This window comes from Sorex fumeus, unplaced genomic scaffold, assembly GCF_029834395.1.
Source record: "Sorex fumeus unplaced genomic scaffold, SorFum_2.1 ptg000002l, whole genome shotgun sequence".
NCBI classification, from domain to species: domain Eukaryota; kingdom Metazoa; phylum Chordata; class Mammalia; order Eulipotyphla; family Soricidae; genus Sorex; species Sorex fumeus.
The window spans coordinates 33,701,801-33,712,676 of record NW_026606059.1 but is presented as its reverse complement, the minus strand read 5'-3'; the positions used below and the strand labels follow the sequence as shown (position 1 = coordinate 33,712,676).

General features: G+C 38.8%; 1 pseudogene; it reads left to right on the top strand.

The window, feature by feature from the left end:
- Positions 1 to 1,210: 1,210 nt before the first annotated feature.
- Positions 1,211 to 3,741, top strand: LOC130022071 (40S ribosomal protein S4-like; annotated as a pseudogene).
- Positions 3,742 to 10,876: the final 7,135 nt, after the last annotated feature.

Below are 10,876 nucleotides of genomic sequence, written 5' to 3'. Positions count from 1 at the left end.
CAAATAATCCAGATGTCCTTTAGTCAGTGAATGGCTAAATTATGGCTTATCCATATGATATGAGGACAGTGGACAGCAAATAGGAACAGACACTCCACATAACCAGAATGAATCTCTAGAACAATGTTTCTCAACCATTTTCTGACGATGGCCCCCTGATGATCTATTTCCTTCTTCTTGTCTCCCTGTAATATATATTGGACTTTGTTCTGGGGCCGAGATCTCCAAGCCTACTCGGATTTGGGCCGAGCATCCTCCACCCAGATCCTGCAAATTCCAGTAGGTGGGGGTCACACCCACCAACTGGCCTCCTGGCGCCATGTAATCCCATCAACGGTCAAGACTCAGAGACTATAAAAACCAGCTCCCGGAACTGCGCGGCCGCATTTGCGGCCGCGCGACTTCCTATTATGACATCTTATTATCTCTTTCCTACTTTGGACAAACTGGCAGGCTACCGAATGTAGCCTGCCCACATGGCAGAGTCTGGCAAACTCCCCATGATGTACCCAATATGCCAAATACCAGTAACAATGATGGGTCTCATTCTCCTAAAGAGCCTTGAATATAATCTCAGGGCTAGGATGAAGGAGACGTTACTGGGGCCTGCTCGAGGCAATCGATGATTAACAGGATGATTTGTGATTTGTGATTTGTGATTCTAATCCATGCCCCCAATTTCCTATTTCACAATGTGAAACCTTATGAACTGTGATTGAGAAACACTATTTTAGAGCATTAGATTAACGGGGGGAAAAAAGTCAATCTGTACATTCCATTTATATAGCATTTTCTAAAATGACAAAATTATAGACATCAAGAACAGATTAGGGCCAGAACAATAGTACAGTGGGTAAGTTCTTGGTTGCATACAACTGACCGGGGTTCAATCCTCAGCATCCCATATGGTCTCCTGAGCACTGCCAGGAGGAAGTTCAGTGCAAAGCCAGAAGTAACTCCTGAGCATTGCCGGATGTGGTCCCCAAACAAAACAACAACATATAAAAATAAATTTAAAAAAAATAAAATAAAAGAGAGAGAAGAGGAGATGGCCCTGGCTGACCAGGCATGAGTGACTCTCCACTTTGAACTCTTGAGGGCAATTCACTCTGGGAGATGATGGGAGTTGCCTTGAACCCATGTGACAAGGACTTCTACCAAGATAGCTAAGGAGTCACCTTGAAAGTAGTGCCTGGTCCCTACTGCAACCATGACACATAATCTCAAGAAATATCTGAAGCATGGGACAGGTCCAAAGCATCAGATGCTGGATAAACTGACAGAGATAGCTGCTTGTTTTCCATCCATTAGCCCCCACAAACTCAGAGTGTCTTCCACTCATCACTTTCCTATAAAACAGGCTGAAGTATGCTCTGACAAGAGATGAGGTGAACAAGATTGGCATGCAGCATTTCTTTAAGATAGATGGCAAACTCTGTGTCAAGATAACCTACCTGCATGCTTTATGGATGTCATCAGCCTTGAAAAAAGTGGAGAGAATTTCCTTCTGGTCTATGACACCAAAGGACGCTTTGCTATTCATTGCATCACACCTCAGGGAGTCATGTACTTGTATTACTTGTATTATTCGTCATCCTGTTGATCATCAATTTGTTGGAGCGGGTGGCAGTAACGTCTCCATTTGTCCCTGTCACATGCTAGTGTACCCCAATGGCAAATGGCATCTGCTTGCTCCAGGAACACAAAGAGCCTCAAACCATTTGTTCAGGGTTTTGAATAAAAAAGTCTGATCATCTCATAGGTTGGCAGGCATGTGTCCTTTTAATGTCCCATGGAATCCAGTTGGTAAAAGCTCTAGTCCAGCAGTTATCTCTAAATCACATTATGTGTCCAGCCCATCTGATTTTTTGACACCTTGGCAAATGAGACAGTGTCCCTGATTCTTGATTGTTAACGGAGGTTGGAACTCCGGATTCCTTCTCTCACTTGAGTTAAGCATGATACTCCAAGCATATCTCTTTAGATTCCTCTTTGAGTGATCCGAATAACTTTCTTGTCCTGTTTTCATAGGGCCCAGGTCTCTGAGGAGTATGTTAGTGCAGGAAGAACAGTGGAGTCGAAAAGATGTGCCCAGAGCCAGAGGTTCTTCTTCCTTTTAACTTCTTCGATGCTCTTGAAGACGTTCCACATTGCTCTCTTCCTCCTGAGTAATTCTAGCACCAAGTCGTTCCTCATGTTGAGTTCGTGACCCAGGTACACATAGCTGCTGCATTCAAAGGTGTTTATTCTGTTGAGAGCAAATGTAACATCAGGGACCAGTTCATTTTTCATGAACATTGTGTGGTGAGATTCAGCTGCAGTCCAACCTTTCCACACTCACAGTTGAAGACGGCCAGCATTTGTGTCTCTTGGCTAATGTTTGGTATTATTAGAACGATGTCATCAGTGAAGCGGAGGTGGTGTAGTTGCCGACCATCTATCTTCACTCCCATTCCTTCCCATTCCAATCATCTCATGATGTTCTCCAGGGTGGCACTGAAGGGTTTCGGTGAAATGGTATCACCCTGTCGAACCCCTCCCTTTATGTTGATGATCACTTCCTTGTAGAATGGTGAGATCCTGGTGGTGAATCTGTAATACAGCTCATGGAATATTCTGATGTACCAAGTTTGAATGCCCAGTTTGGCCAGGACTTCAATGACTGTTTCAGTCTTATCAGAATCAAAGGCCTTCTTTACATCAATGAATGTTAGACAGAGTGGTATTTTGAACTCTCATCAAAACTCAATGCGATTGTTCACCATGTGGATATGGTTGATCATGCTGAATTCTCTTCAGAACCCATCGATTGAATATGACATGATCAATTTTGTTGTGGAATTGTCCACCAGGAGACTCCCATGTCCAACGTTTAGATTCGACCTTCTGGAACTGTGAGTTACCATGGATGGTCTTGGTTGACATAATGAACTCAGTCTCTCACTCTGTTCATTCCATTCTAGTCCATGAGTTCCCGATGTGGATTTCTTCGGGCGACCTTCTTGGTCTTATCTTGGCATTAAAATCACTGACAATGATCTTGGAGAAGGTGTGGTCTTCTTTATAGAACTGCTCCAGCTCTATCTAGAACTTCTCAATTTCTTCTTCATCGTAGTTGGATGTTGGTGCATAGATGATGAAGACAGAATGACAAAGATAGAAACTGCTGAAAGTGAGCCACATTTATTCAAGTGTAATCATCCAATTTGGGTTGTTAGACATCTGAATTAATCAATGCTCATGGCCAAGTTAGTGTTGACAAGGACATCGACACCACCGATACCTTGAACATTGTCGCATGTTCAAGTACAAGTTATGTAAAGTGAGGAAGATCTTTGTGGATACCAAAGGAATCCCACAGTTGCTGACTTGCAATGCTCACACCATTTGCTATCTTGATCCCCTCATCAAAGTGAACAACACCATTCAGATTGATTTGGGAACCCCCAAAGTTAATGATTTCATCAAGTTTGACACTGGAAATCTGTGCATGGTGACCTATGTTGCTAACCTGGGAAGAATTGGTATGATCACCAACAGGGAAGAGACATCCCAGTTCTTTTGTTGTTGTCCATATGAAAGATGCCAATGGCAAAAGCTTTGCCACCTGCCTCTCCAATATTTTTGTGATTTACAAAGTCAACAAACCATGCATTTCTCTCCCCACAAAGAAAAGGCATCCATCTCACCATTGGTGAAGAGAAAGTCAAAAGACTGGTTGCCAAACAGAGCAACGGCTGAAATGTTTTCTAAGTGACAAGTCAATGGATGTAAGGGTTTTGTTACTTAAATAAAGTTAATAGTGTGCAAAAAAAAGAGGGAGAGCATATTAGTAATCACTTAGTTCAGGACAAGATAGAAAGAAAATACATGCTACTATAACAGAACAACACAAGGACCTCTAGTGATAAAATTGTTCTGTATCTTGACTGTACTGATGGCCGCATCCTACTGAGCTGTGGCATTCTGTATTTAGTGCTATTCTATAGTTTTGCAAGTGTTGATGTAGGATAAAATTGGGTAAAATACACACAAGTATCTCTTGATTTTTTTTTTACAATTGCATGTGAACTACATTTACTCCAAATATAACTGTCCATTTAAAAAAAAGTCCTTTTTGTATAGACACAGGAAGACAGTTGATGCTATGCTTTTGTAGAATGAGAGTTAATTGACTCCAAATAATATTTACTTCTGGACATACATCATAATTTCCTTCCTTAGTTTCCCTTACTTCCTAACATTCTCAAAAGGAGGGTCCCGAAGGGACTGGATGGACCCTGAGCAAGTGGTAAGCTACCCTGGCATCAAAAAGGGACGAGCTAAATGCCATAAGTATAATAAGTTAAGATCATGGTCATGGAACAAGCTCTGTCATGACCCAAAAATAAGTAACTGAATAAGGACCCTGCTGGAGTTAGGAAAGACTAACCTGGCCTGGATATAGTCTGAGATATATAGCAAGATGTCCCCAGGAAGAGCCAAACTTTAAGCTTAATATATCTCTTACTGTGTTCATACAAAATGACTAGAAATAATATAAGAAGTAAATTTACTATAATTGGTTAAATGGATTACTAGCTGAGGAAAGGAGAAAGCAATACTCCCTAGATGGAATCCTGCTCTTGAGCAGATCTCCTAGAATCTGGAGTGCTAAACCCTCAGGTGAGATTTTGCCCTTGAGTTAATCTCCTAAAACTTCCCCTGAAGGAGTTGCTTTACATCTGTTTGTTATGACAATGTTCAACCCCACTTATGTGTACCCCCATCCTTCATGATTTCTATATGGTTATGCTGTAAGAGATAAGAGGGGACTAGATGAGGACTATAAGGAGACTAGGATGACTAGAAAGATAAGGACTATGAGGACGATGATGAGGGAACTATGAAGATTGAGAATACAACCAAAATTACAACAACAATCATGTTGTTACAGGAGAGATCAGACTATTTAGGGGAGGAGAGATAAATAAACTGTCTGCCAACAAGACTGTGGTCCTGTTTCTCTGTTCCCCCTGTGGGCCAGCCAGAGAAGTAACACTTGGCCACCAAATGCTCATGTCCCTCACACCTATGCTTTTTCTTGAAACTCACAGAAAACTTAAAATAATAGCAATAAATATTTTAAAATTTTACATATATATAGATTTAATTTAGTCACTATGTCAATTCAAAGCAACTAACTGGCAAAGTCTTAGATGTTTGCAGATATAAGGTGCTAGAAAATGTACATTTGTTTTAATTAAGAGTAAAGATTTAGAGCTCTCAACCCTAAATTTTTACAGCCTATGTTCCGGCCATTAAGTAAGATAATTGGCTGAGTCATGATATCAAATGAATACAAATTTGGTAGCTCAGGTATAATCAGGTGTTAAGCATGTATATACACATATATATGTGCCTCCTTACGCAGATGTCACTGTGTACAGAAATGCATGACTGCATTATTTTATTTTAATTTGATATATAAACTTTTATTATTGCATTTCTCTATTTATTTTCAATAAAAAGGGCATTTGCAGCACTAAAATTATGTGATTGAATTTAACTATCAATGTTAAATACCAACAGAGAAAAAGTAAACCAAAATTTGAAGAGTTATATAAAGGTTTATAAAGTTATATGAATAAAGTTATATAACAATGGTTTTCTATAAGAACAGTTGTAGAAATAAATGACCATTAAACAAGTGATTTGATAAATACTAAATGATGTAGCACAGCGGGTAGGGCGTTTGCCTTGCACGCGGCCAACATGGCCGACCCGAGTTCGATTCCTCCACCCCTCTCGGAGAGCCCGGCAAGCTATCGAGAGTATTCTATATGCCAGACACAGTAACAACAAAGTCTCCAATGGAGACGTTACTGGGCCCGCTTGATGTATAAGAAACAAACTGAAATTTGAAGCAGACAAATATTTTTAAAGTGCAAATTGTGTATAAAAAAAGAATGGTATATCTTAGAAAAAATTTAATTTACTTACCACATCGATACAAGGAGCCATCAAAAATATAAGATGATAGAAGGAAATGCAGAGAAAGCATTTGACAAAATCTAATCTCTACTCATAATGCTACTCTCAACAGAGTGAGGTTCAAGGGGACTTTTCTCAATATAGTTAAAGCTGTTTGTCACAAATACAGAGATAACATTATATTAAACATTGGCAATAAAGCTTTTCATTTAAGATCAAGCACAAGACAAAATTGTCTACTCTCACAACTATTCCTCAGTACGCTATTGGGAAACCTCATCATAACAATTAAGCAAGAAAAAAATATTAAGGGCATCTGGACTTGAAAAGAAGTCAAAACATCACTACTTACAAATGAAACTATACTTAGAAAACCTAAAAACTCTACAAAAAATAACCTCCTAGAAACAACAAACTTATACAGTAGTATAACAGACTATAAAATCAACACACAGAAATGCCCTTTCAATATCCAAACAACAACAAAAAAAGAGGAGAGAAGGAAAAATATCATCAGAGTTGCACCTTGAAAAAACAAGGGAATTCAGCTTAGCAAAAGATAATTAAAATGGAAAATGGGCACTGGTGGAGGGATGGATGCTTGATCACTGTATGACTGAAACATAATCATAAAGTTTGCATCTCACAGTGATCCAATAAAAAATAAGATATGAAAATCTTATATAAAGAAAACTGTAAATCACTAGTTTAAGAAATAAAAAAAGATACAAGGAAATGGAAGAACATCCCTTGTTCATGAATTGAACGATTAATATTGTCAAGATGACAATAATATCCAAAATACTAAGCCAATTCAGTTCAGTTCTTATAAAAAATAATCATGACAGGGCTGGAGTGATAGCACAGCGGGTAGGGCATTTGCCTTGCATGCGGCCAACCCAGGTTCGATTCCCAGCATCCCATATGGTCCCCTGAGCACCACCAGGGATAATTCCTGAGTGCAGAGCCAGGAGTGATCCCTGTGCATCGCCGGGTGTGACCCAAAAAGCAAAATAATAATAATAATAATAATAATAATAATAATAATTTGCTCGAGCGGGCCCAGTAACATCTCCATTGGAGACTTTGTTGTTACTGTGATGGGCTGGAGCGATAGCACAGAGGTAGGGCATTCGCCTTACAAGCAGCCAACATGGCCAACCCGAGTTCAATTCCTCCACCCCTCTCGGAGAGCCCGGCAAGCTACCGAGAGTATTCGATATGCCAGACACAGTAACAACAGAGTCTCCAATGTAGACGTTACTGGGCCCGCTCGAGCAAATCGACGATCAACGGGAGGGCCTTTACCTTTACCTTAATAACAATAATAATAATAATAATAATAATAATAAAATAACCATGAGTTTTTTAAAAAAAATAAACCAAGTACAGTTTAAATTTATATGGAGTAATAACCCCCCCAGCCATCAAATAGTCAAAGAAATTCTAGGAAAAAAGAAGGTAGGAGGTTTCTTTTCTCCCCAGATTTAAATTATGTTATAAAGTCAAAGTAAACAAAACTTTATACCGGACAAAACATGGTAAACAACATGTGGTGCTGAATAAAGACAGATTCTCAGACCAAAGGAATAGAGTTGAGAGCCCAGAGAAACAACTTCAGGTACAGGGGACATGATCCAGGATAGATTCCTTGCTATGACAGAAAAAAAAGGTGTCAATAGTATAATGAAGAATGATATTATAATTTTAGATCATAATGCTATAAGGTAGAAATTAACCAGAAAAAGAATGAGAATACTAAAGTATCTAAAGACCAAAAAACATGCTTTTCAAAGTCTATTGGGTAGAGAGATAATACAGAAATTAAGGCACTTGCCTTACATACAGCTGGTCCTGGTTTTACCTCTGGTCTCCCAAGTATCATAGTCCCTGAGCACGAAACCAGGAGTTAACTCTAAACACAGCCCTAAAACTTTTTTTTTAATCTGAAAAAAAAATAACAACTTTTGAATTAGAGACATCAGAAAAAGAAATCAATACCCCAAATGACATGCACTGCAGCACTGTCCTCCTGTTGTTCATGGATTTGCTCCATTGTGAGACTTGTTACTGTTTTTGGCATATCAAATACGCCACGAGGAGCTTGCCAGGCTCTGCAGTGTGGGTGGGATACTCTCTGTAGCTTGCAAGGCTTTCTGAGAGGGTTGGAGGAATCAAACCTGGGTTGGCCGTGTGCAAAGCAAATGCTCTACCCGCTGTGCTATCACATAGATGGAAAAACTCCTCAACAAAACCTTAGTAAACTAAATTCAACAACAAACTAGAATGATAATACCTCATAATCAAGTGGAATTTGTTTCAGTGATGCAAGGATGGTTTAATATAAAAAATGTGATTTTTAAAAATATCTTGTTTCACTTAATATTTTCAAATATTAGGAAACTAAGTTTAGGTAGTTACAGATTCTAGATACAAGTAGAAATCACCAAGAAAAGGTGATTTTAGGCTTTTTTATTAAGTCTTTTCTTTCAGTTTAATAAAATAGATTAATTGCTTCATATACTTTGAAAGTTTACTATTTTCTTTTAGAGGAATTTTTGTACTTGATGAGCAGTCATAATGAAGGCTTTTCATAATCATTGAGTAATTAGAGGCATATTATCACCACTTAAATTAGTTTCAGTGGGAATTAGTTTATAGACGTGCATACTTCTCAAGTTGAAATATTTGATAGCGTGTGTCACAAACTTGTATCTAATATAGTCCCCTTTGGATGTATAATTATTTTTGCTTTTGCCCCCTCTCTCCCTTGAGAGGTAATCGTGAAGACAACAGATCCTATTTCTATCATCATCTTCCTTTTCTTTTTGTCATTTTTTCCCCCTAATACAAATGTAATACAAACTTTTTCCTTCTGAATTGTGCATTTTTAAGAAAGTTGGGGAAATTATTAAGTATTGAGTATTAAAGGTTTGTTTTAATAATTTGTGCATTATAAATATGATACATTTTTTATATTTAAAATATGTATAATAATACATAAATGATTAAAATTGCATTTGTTTTTAAATAATTCAGAAAAATAGAGAATGAATACAATGGGCATGTATATGCTAAATTCTAAATTATAAATAACTTGTAGTGTGGCATACTAGTTTCTAAATCGTTTTAATTTTACTTTAAAACAAACTCTACTTCAGGAAATAAAAGAGGACACAAGGAAATGGAAAAATATCCCCTGTTCATGGATGGGGAGAATCAACATCATCAAAATGGCAATACTTCCCAAAGCACTGTACAAATTCAATGCAATCCCTATAAGGATACCCATGACATTCTTCAAAGAAATGGAGCAAACACTCCTGAAATTTATATGGAACAATAAGCCCCCACGAATAGCTAAAGCAGTTCTTGGGAAAAAGAAAATGGGAGGAATCAACCTCCCTAACTTCAAACTCTACTACAAGGCAGTAATAATTAAAACAGCATGGTACTGGAACAAAAGCAGAGCTGCAGACCAATGGAACAGAGTTGAATATACTGACATTTCCTCCCAAACATATAATCATCTAATTTTTGATAAGGGGGCAAGAAAAGTGAAATGGAGCAGGGAAAGCCTCTTCAATAAACTGTGCTGGCAAAATTGGACAGCTACATGCAAAAAAGTGGGCTCAGATCTCTGCCTAACACCATGTACAAAAGTAAGATCAAAATGGATTTATGACCTCAACATCAGACCAGAATCCATAATGTTTATTGAAGACAAAGTCGGCAAAAGTCTCCATGATATTGAAGCTAATGGTATCTTCAAAGAGGTCACGCCACTGGCCGAGCAAGTGAAAACAGAGGTAGACAAATGGGACTATCTTAAACTAAGAAGCTTCTGCACCTCAAAAGAAACATTGACCAAAATACAAAGACAGCCTACAGAATGGGAAAGGATATTCACCAAGTACACATCCGACAAGGGGTTGATATCAAGGATATACAAGGTACTGGTTAAACTCCACAAGAAGAAACCACCCAACCCCATCAAAAAATGGGGTGAGGAAATGAACAGAAACTTTCGCAAAGAAGAAATTCGAATGGCAAAAAGGCACATGAGAAAATGCTCTACATCACTAATCATCAGAGAGATGCAGATCAAAACCACAATGAGATATCATTTCACACCACAGAGACTGGCCCACATCCACAAGAACAAAAGCAACTGGTGCTGGCGCGGATGTGGCGAGAAAGGGACCCTCCTTCACTGCTGGTGGGAATGCCGGCTGGTCCAACCCTTTTGGAAAACAGTATGGACGACTCTCAAAAAATTAGAATTTGATCTGCCATTTGACCCAGCTATAGCACTCCTGGGAATATATCCCAGAGAGGCAAAAAGGTATAGTCGAAGTGACATCTGCAATTGTTTGTTCATTGCAGCACTCTTTACAATAGCCAGAATCTGGAAAAAACCCGAGTGCCCAAGAACAGATGACTGGTTAAAGAAACTTTGGTACATTTACACAATGGAGTACTATGTAGCTGTTAGAAAAGATGAAGTTATGAAATTTACATACAAGTGGTACTACATGGAAAGTATCATGTTAAGCGAAATTAGTCAGAAAGAGCGGGATAGACACAGAAAGATTGCATTCATCTGGGGAACATAAAGCAACAAAAAGGGAGATTAACACCCAGGAATGGCTGAGATTAGTACCAGGAATTTTGCTCCATGAATGGAAGGCCAGCCACAGGCTCTAGGTGAAAAGGAAGCTCAGATAGAGAAGAGAGTACCAAATGAAGGGTGTTGTGAGGGCCCTCCTAGGGTGGGAGAAGCATGCTAAAAGTAGTCGATAGACCAAACATGATTGCCACTCAAAGCCTCTCTTGCAAAACACAGTACCCAAAAGAAGAGAGAGAGAACAAGGGAGAATACCCTGCAACAGAGGCAGGATGG